The sequence below is a fragment of the Moschus berezovskii genome, chromosome 4 (assembly GCF_049115385.1).
Source record: "Moschus berezovskii isolate FMDL1 chromosome 4, NW_MosBer_1.0, whole genome shotgun sequence".
NCBI classification, from domain to species: domain Eukaryota; kingdom Metazoa; phylum Chordata; class Mammalia; order Artiodactyla; family Moschidae; genus Moschus; species Moschus berezovskii.
Genome location: NC_142463.1, coordinates 120,396,638 through 120,404,486, shown reverse-complemented (window position 1 = coordinate 120,404,486; position 7,849 = coordinate 120,396,638). Strand labels below are relative to the sequence as shown.

Sequence of the window (7,849 nt, the reverse complement as noted above, 5' to 3'; positions counted from 1 at the left end):
ACCAGTCCATTCTAAAGGAGATCAATCCTGGATGTTCATTGGAGGGACTGATGCTAAAGCTGAAACTCCAATACTTTGGCCACCTCATGAGACGAGTTGACTCACTGGAAAAGACTCTGATGCTGGGAAAGGTTGGGGGCGGGAGGAGAAGGGGACGACGGAGAATGAGATGGCTGGATGGCATCACCGACTCTGTGAACATGAGTTTGAGTGTACTCCGGGAGTTGGTGATGGACAGGGAGGCCTGGCGTGCTTTGATTCATGGGGTCGCGGAGAGTCGGACACGACTGAGCGACTGAAAAAAAAAAAAAAAAAAAAAAAACAGAAGCAGAAGATATTAAGAAGAGGTGGCAAGAATACACAGAAGAACTGTACAAAAAAGATCTTCACAACGAAGATAATCACGATGGTGTGATCACTCACCTGGAACCAGACATTTTGGAATGTGAAGTCAAGTGGGTCTTAGAGAGCATCATGACAAACAAAGCTAGTGGAGGTGATGGAATTCCAATTGAGCTATTTCAAATCCTGAAAGATGATGCTGTGAAAGTGCTGCACTCAATATGCCAGAAAATTTGGAAAACTCAGCAATGACCACAGGACTGGAAAAGGTCAGTCTTCATTCCAATCTCAAAGAAAGGGAATGCCAAAGAATGCTCAAACTACCGCACAGTTGCACTCATCTCACACGCTAGTAAAGTCATGCTCAAAATTCTCCAAGCTAGGCTTCAGCAATATGTGAATCGTGAACTTCCAGATGTTCAAGCAGGTTTTAGAAAAGGCAGAGGAACCAGAGATCAAATTGCCAACATCCGCTGGTTATGGAGAAAGCAAGAGAGTTCCAGAAAAACATCTATTTCTGCTTCATTGACTATGCCAAGGCCTTTGACTGTGTGGATCACAATAAACTGTGGAACATTCTGAAAGAGATGGGAATACCAGACCACCTGACCTGCCTCTTGAGAAACCTGTATGCAGGTCAGGAAGCAACAGTTGGAACTGTACATGGAACAACAGACTGGTTCCAAATAGGAAAAGGAGTACGTCAAGGCTGTATATTGTCACCCTGCTTATTTAACTTATATGCAGAGTACATCATGAGGAACGCTGGGCTGGAAGAAGCACAAGCTGGAATCAAGATTGCTGGGAGAAATATCAATAACCTCAGATATACAGATGACACCACCGTTATGGCAGAAAGTGAAGAGGAACTCAAAGGCCACTTGATGAAAGTGAAAGAGGATAGTGAAAATGTTGGCTTGAAGCTCAACATTCAGAAAACGAAGATCATGGCATCTGGTCCCATCACTTCTTGGGAAATAGATGGGGAAACAGTGGAAACAGTGTTAGACTTTATTTTGGGGGGCTCCAAAATCACTTCAGATGCTGATTGCAGCCATGAAATTAAAAGGCGCTTACTCCTTGGAAGGAAAGTTATGACTAGCCTAGATAGCACATTAAAAAGCAGAGATATTACCTTGCCAACAAAGGTCCGTCTAGTCAGTGCTATGGTTTTTCCCGTGGTCATGTTTGGATGTGAGAGTTGGACTGTGAAGAAAGCTGATCGCCGAAGAATTGATGCTTTTGAACTGTGGTGCTGGAGAAGACTCTTGAGAGTCCCTTGGACTGCAAGGAGATCCAACCAGTCCATTCTAAGGGAGATCAATCCTGGGTGTTCTTTGGAGGGACTTATGCTAAGGCTGAAACTGCAATACTTTGGCCACCTCATGCGACGAGTTGACTCACTGGAAAAGACTCTGATGCTGGGAGCGATTGGGGGTAGGAGGAGATGGGGATGACAGAGAATGAGATGGCTGGATGGCATCACTGACTCAATGGACATGAGTTTGAGTGAACTCCGGGAGTTGGTGATGGACAGGGAGGCCTAGCATACTGTGATTCATGGGGTCGCTAAGAGTCCGACATGACTGAGCGCCTGAACTGAACTGAACTGAAGTTATCAGGACAGTGTTCCTCTTAGTGCTTAGGGTAAAAATACAAGCTATGTTGAAATAATTTCTCCATTCTATAAGGAAAGACAGACTTTGAAAAACGGAGTGACTGTTTTAAAAACCAGAATACAAGATTTAGCCAGAATGTTCAAAATTGACAGATTTTGAAGTAGCGAAATCTTCATTGGCAACAAAATAAAAATCATCTTGAAGCCATCAAATAAAACTGAGGTTTGTCAGGGAGCTGGGAAAAGCCAAGCAGCCGTCTTGGATTTCCCATAGCCCTGACTCTGATTTTCAGCTATTTTTTTTAATTCCCCAGTTTAGAAGTAGACTGTTGCCATGGTTTAAGGACATTAGGATAACACAAGTCTAACAGAGTTTTTGTATAAGCAGAATGAGCTTTTACATGTACCATAATCCCTGGTGGCTAAGAGGTTAACGCGTCTGCCTCCAAGGCAGGAGACCTGGGTTCGATCCCTGGGTCGGGAAGATCCCCTGGAGAAGGAAATGGTAACCCACTCCAGTATTCTTGCCTGGAAAATCCCATGGATGGAGAAGCCTGGTAGGCTACAGTCCACGGGGTCACAAAGATTCGGACACGACTGAACGACTGAACAGAACAGAACAGAATCTTAAATAACGTCGATTTACTTTACTAAAGTAACAAAAGATTTTAAAAACAAATATGAATCACTTAAAGGCAAAGAAATTAATAATCTGTTATTGAAAGAGTCATTCTAAGAAAACTTTGTTCTCTTAACATGGAGAGTAGACTAAATTCCAATCTGTTACCAATTTACCAGATAGCAAACAAACAAAATTTATCAGTTAATCTTAGAAAAGTCTTTTCCATAAATCTTGAAGAACTAGCAGTATTTTTTAAAAGGCATGAGAGTGAAACCATACAAGGCATGTTTAAAATCTATCTCTTTTATATATAATAGTGTATATGTTAATCTCAAACTCCTAATTTATCCCTCTCCTTCCCTCTTTTCCTCTTTGGTAACCACACGTTTGATTTCTGTGTCCAAGAGTCTATTTCTGTTTTGTAAATAAGCTCATTTATATCATTTTTTAGATCTCACATATAAGCATTTAGATGAAATTTTTATTTATAGTTAGCTATTGGGAAACCCACTGTATAATAGTGAGCACACTGTTAAAAAATTCAATGTCTTAAAAATGTTTTATTAGTGAATTTTAGCATTTGTTGAGGAGCATATTATTCATTGTTCTAAAGCTATACTTGTGACTTTTTCAGTGTAGAAAAATTGTTCTGGATAACTTTAACTGGTAAAAGTTAAAGCAGGTAATAAACACATTATGAAAATGATTATATCTCATATTTACACAAAATTTTGTTGGTATGTAAAATACTCACATGTATTCTTTGGACATTGCTGTCAGCTCCCTGACTTATATATTATGATCCCTATTGATGATAAAGAAGGCTGAGCACCAAAGAATTGATGTTTTTCACCTGCGATGCTGGAGAAGACCCTTGAGAGTCCCTTGGACAGCAAGGAGATCAAACCAGTCAATCTTAAAGGAAATCAATCCTGAATATTTATTGAAAGGACAGATGCTGAAGGTCCAATATTTTGGCCATTTGATGTGAAGAGTTGACTCATCGGAAAAGACCCTGATGCTGGGAAAGATTGAGGGAAGGAGGAGAAGAGGATGGCAGAGGATGAGATGGTTTGATGGCATCACTGATTACATGAGCTTGAGCAATCTCTGGGAGATGGTGAGGGACAGGGAAGCCTGGCATGCTGCAATTTATGGGTTGCAAAAAGTCTGACACGACTTTTCAACTGAACAACAAAATTGTTGAGAAGTTGAAGCTGGGGCTGAAAGTGCTGAATGACCTGTCCAACACAGCAGAGCTTACACTTGATGGAGTCAAATCGTAATCTTCACATCATAAAATTTCTACCAGCAGAACAGCAGTCATCTTGGTTTTGACAACTTATATAGAAGTTACTTGAATATCAGGTTACCTTGATTTCTTATATTAATTTTCATTAATAAAATGAAAAAAATTGGCCCATCTGGGTTTTATGGAATAACTTTTTCCAAGTTAGTTCTGCACTTGATTAAAAAGCTCAAGTTATGAGGTAGGAAAATTGCAAATTTTCTTTGAATTAGTACATTCAATTATTCAGCTAATATTTATCAAATTCCTGTTTTTCACCAGACACTGTTCTAGGTACTGAGGTTAAAAAAGATGAATTAGACATGTTCTCTCTCTACGTGACAGCTTTACCACATTAGAGGTGTGCACAGCTAATTCCACGCAAAATATCTCCCAACATTTGGGAAGTTTCTGTATTCACAATGCTGTGCAGAGCACACATTTAACGAATATTTGAGAAATAAATAATGGAGAAACAAGTTGAGGAAAAGCAGAGGATATAGATGGATTACTGTTGTAGACACTAAGCAAAAATTCCTGATTATTATCTAATTTAATTTATATATCAATTCCATGAAATAGATTTTATTATTCACATTTTACAAATGAAAATGCTGAGTTTCAGAAAGGATGACTTTCAAATTACACAGCTAACAACTGATGGGGAATTTATATTTGAACCTGGACCTAACACCAGAGCAGAACTCCCGGTTCCTCCTCTTGACCAGCAAAGAATGTATACTGGAAATGTCCTTTTTCCTTAAAGGCAAAACAAGGCTGTTCTTTCTTTGAATCACTGTCCTGTAATTTATTTTCTTAGCCTGCAACAAAACATCCAGATTCATTTATTGTAGGGCATCTATGTTTCTCACCAAGCTTATTAATCAAAGATAGACTATTTTGAAAATAACTAGGCACTTTCTGTTAGCAGCCTTTTTCTGTGATCCTGCTAACTCTCCTCGCCTCTTCTCTCCTCTCCTCCATTTGCTGGTGCTGCTTTCTTTCTTTTTTTTTTTAAGAGTCTATATTAAACATGACCAGATGTATTAAGCAGAGGACACCTGCAATAAGCTGCCTAAGAGCAGGGCTTAGAATTCAGATTCTTTCTTAGTAAGGCAAGGTCATTTTGAACCTTCTCTCTCCTTATTTCAGCCATTTCTGCCAGGTGTTCTCAGCTATAACTGACTACAGACCCATATATATATGTACATTTAAAAAATTAATGGTTTTATTGACATAAAATTCACATACCATAAAACTCATCCTTTTAAATTGTATAATGCAATGATTTCTAATATATCCACAGAGTTGTGAAACCATCACTACTAATGCATTTCAGAACATTTTCATCAATCCAGAAAGAAATCTTGTCTGCTACTAATCACACATCAACCTTTTCTTCCCCATTTTGCTCCCTTTTCCACCACCCCAGCCCCCAGACCACCAGTATGTAATCTATCTTCTATCACTACATATATGATATGACATATGGTCTTTGGTACTTTGGCGACTGGTTTCTTTCACCTAGCATAGTGTTTCTTTCATGTTGTACTATGAATCAGCACTCCATTCCTATAAACAGTCAAATAATATTCCACTCTGTGAATATATTAAAATTTTTTAATCCATTCATCTATCAATGAACATATGAATTGTTTTAATCTTTTGTTTATTATGTATAATTCTGCTATAATATTTCTGTACAAGTTTTTGTGTAGACATGTGTTTTCCTTGGGCATATGTCTAACATACAGATATTACATATTATCTATATGTTAGGACTGTAATTGCTATATCAATAGATGGAGAAACAGTGGAAACTGTTGGGTTAGATTTGCATTTCTCTAGGTCTAATGGGGCTTCCCAGGTGGTGCTAGTGGTAAAGAACCTGCCTATCAGTGCAGGAGAGAAGAGATGTGGGTTCGATCCCTGGGTTTAGAAGATCCGCTGGAGGAGGGCCCAGCACCCCACTCCAGAATTTTTGCTTGGAGGATCTCATGGACAGAGGAGTCTGGTGGGCTGTGTTCCATAGAGTTTCAAAGAGTTGGACATGACTGAAGTGATGGCCTAGAGACTAATGGTGTTAAGCATCTTATGACCATATTTTTATCTTTGGAAAAATGTCTGTTTAAATCCTCTTCTCAATTTTTAATCAGGTTGTCTTTATGTTGTTTAGTTGTAACAATTCTTATTCTGAATACAAATATATTATCTGGTTAAAAGTCTATATGATACATGGCTTACAATATTTTCTCCTGTTCTGGGGATTGCATTTTGTCTTAATGATATCTTTTGTACTAATCTAATTTAATGTGATTGTTGATATAGTTGAGTCTTGTGTCATTTACTACTTTGTTTATCTTTTATGCTCTTTGTTTATATTTTACACATTTCCTGCTTTGTTTGACTTACTGCATATTTATGTAATTTCACTTTTATTTCTTTTATTGCCTTATTAACTGCACGTCATTTTTAAGCTTTTACTTGTTGCTCTATTATTTACAGTCTCATCCTTAACTCATCCTACTCTTTTTATTTATTTATTTTTTCTGTGGAAAGGCAAGCTTTATTTCAAAGCAACATGGAAAGAGCAGTCAGAGGTCCACAACCACAAACTGGTAGGAGGGAGAAACAGTCACACGTCCATTTGGCTGTGTCTCAGTGGAAAGTCTCACCGATTCCTGCTGATTGCCCAATACTTGCTCAGTTTCCTCTTCAGGTTGAAACTATAAAGGTTGACTTGAAGATGCCTGTTGTATCTCTGTTATCCAAACACACTTATTTCAGGATGGAGGACACTTGGAGTCAACTAAAATTGAGGGAATCCACTTAATTATTAAATATTTAGAGAATATGGTTAAGTTAGTAGCTTTCTTCACACTTTCACATTTTAAAAAGAGCCACAGAGGTTTCATTCACATTCTAAACAGCTGAGTTGGCAAAAATCCATTTCGTAGGAAATAGATCACATTCAATTACTCCTCACAACAGCCAACTGGAAGACTATTCCATTGCTTTCGAAGCACTGGTTGGGTTGGCATCTGCGATAGTAACGAAATAAATGAGATTTCTGTGTAACACATGCTGGTACTGGACGCACTCATTCACTCGGCCATATTCCACCATACAGCGGATCAGCTGGTCATTCTCCTCCAGGAGCTGCTGGATGGTCTCCTGATTGACTTCTGCCTTCCCTCTCAGCCAGTCCAGTACGAAAGCCACCGACATCCCGGGAAGCCAGGGTGGATTTCCCCTACTCTAATTTAGATTACTATACCAGGTAACATATAAAAAGTTTACAATATGCATTTTCACCCATTAATTTCTTTGTTATTATTTTCATGTTTTTCACTTCTGCATATGTCATAAACTCCAAAATACATTATTTTTGTTTGAAATAATCAATTATTATTTTAAAAGCCTTGAATGCTTTTCAGTGTTTTGTATTTACCCACACATCCACTATTTCTGGCATTAAAACAAAATTATCAGGTAACCAAACTACAATATATCAGTTTTCCTTGGTAGCTCAGCCAGTAAAGAATACACCTAAAATGCGGGAGACCTGGGTTCTATCCCTGGATTGGGAAGACCCCCTGGAGGAGGTCATGGCAGACGAATGGATAAGACGAATGGATAAGAAAGCTTTGGTACATATACACAATGGAGTATTATTCAGCCATTAAAAAGAATACATTTGAATCAGTTCTAATGAGGTGGATGAAACTGGAGCCTATTATACAGAGTGAAGTAAGCCAGAAAGAAAAACACCAATACAGTATACTAACACATATATATGGAATTTAGAAAGATGCAAATGATAACCCTGTATACGAGACAGCAAAAGAGACACAGATGTATAGAACAGTCTTTGGGACTCTATGGGAGAGGGTGAAGGTGGGATGATTTGGGAGAATGACATTGAAACACGTATGTTGTCATATGTGAAACGAATCACTAGTTCAGGGTCAATGCATGT

General features: G+C 38.4%; 1 pseudogene; it reads right to left on the bottom strand.

Moving 5' to 3' along the window:
- Positions 1–6,873: 6,873 nt before the first annotated feature.
- LOC129540479 (SS18-like protein 2 pseudogene) lies at positions 6,874–7,098 on the bottom strand (annotated as a pseudogene).
- Between the last annotated feature and the right edge of the window lie 751 nt (positions 7,099–7,849).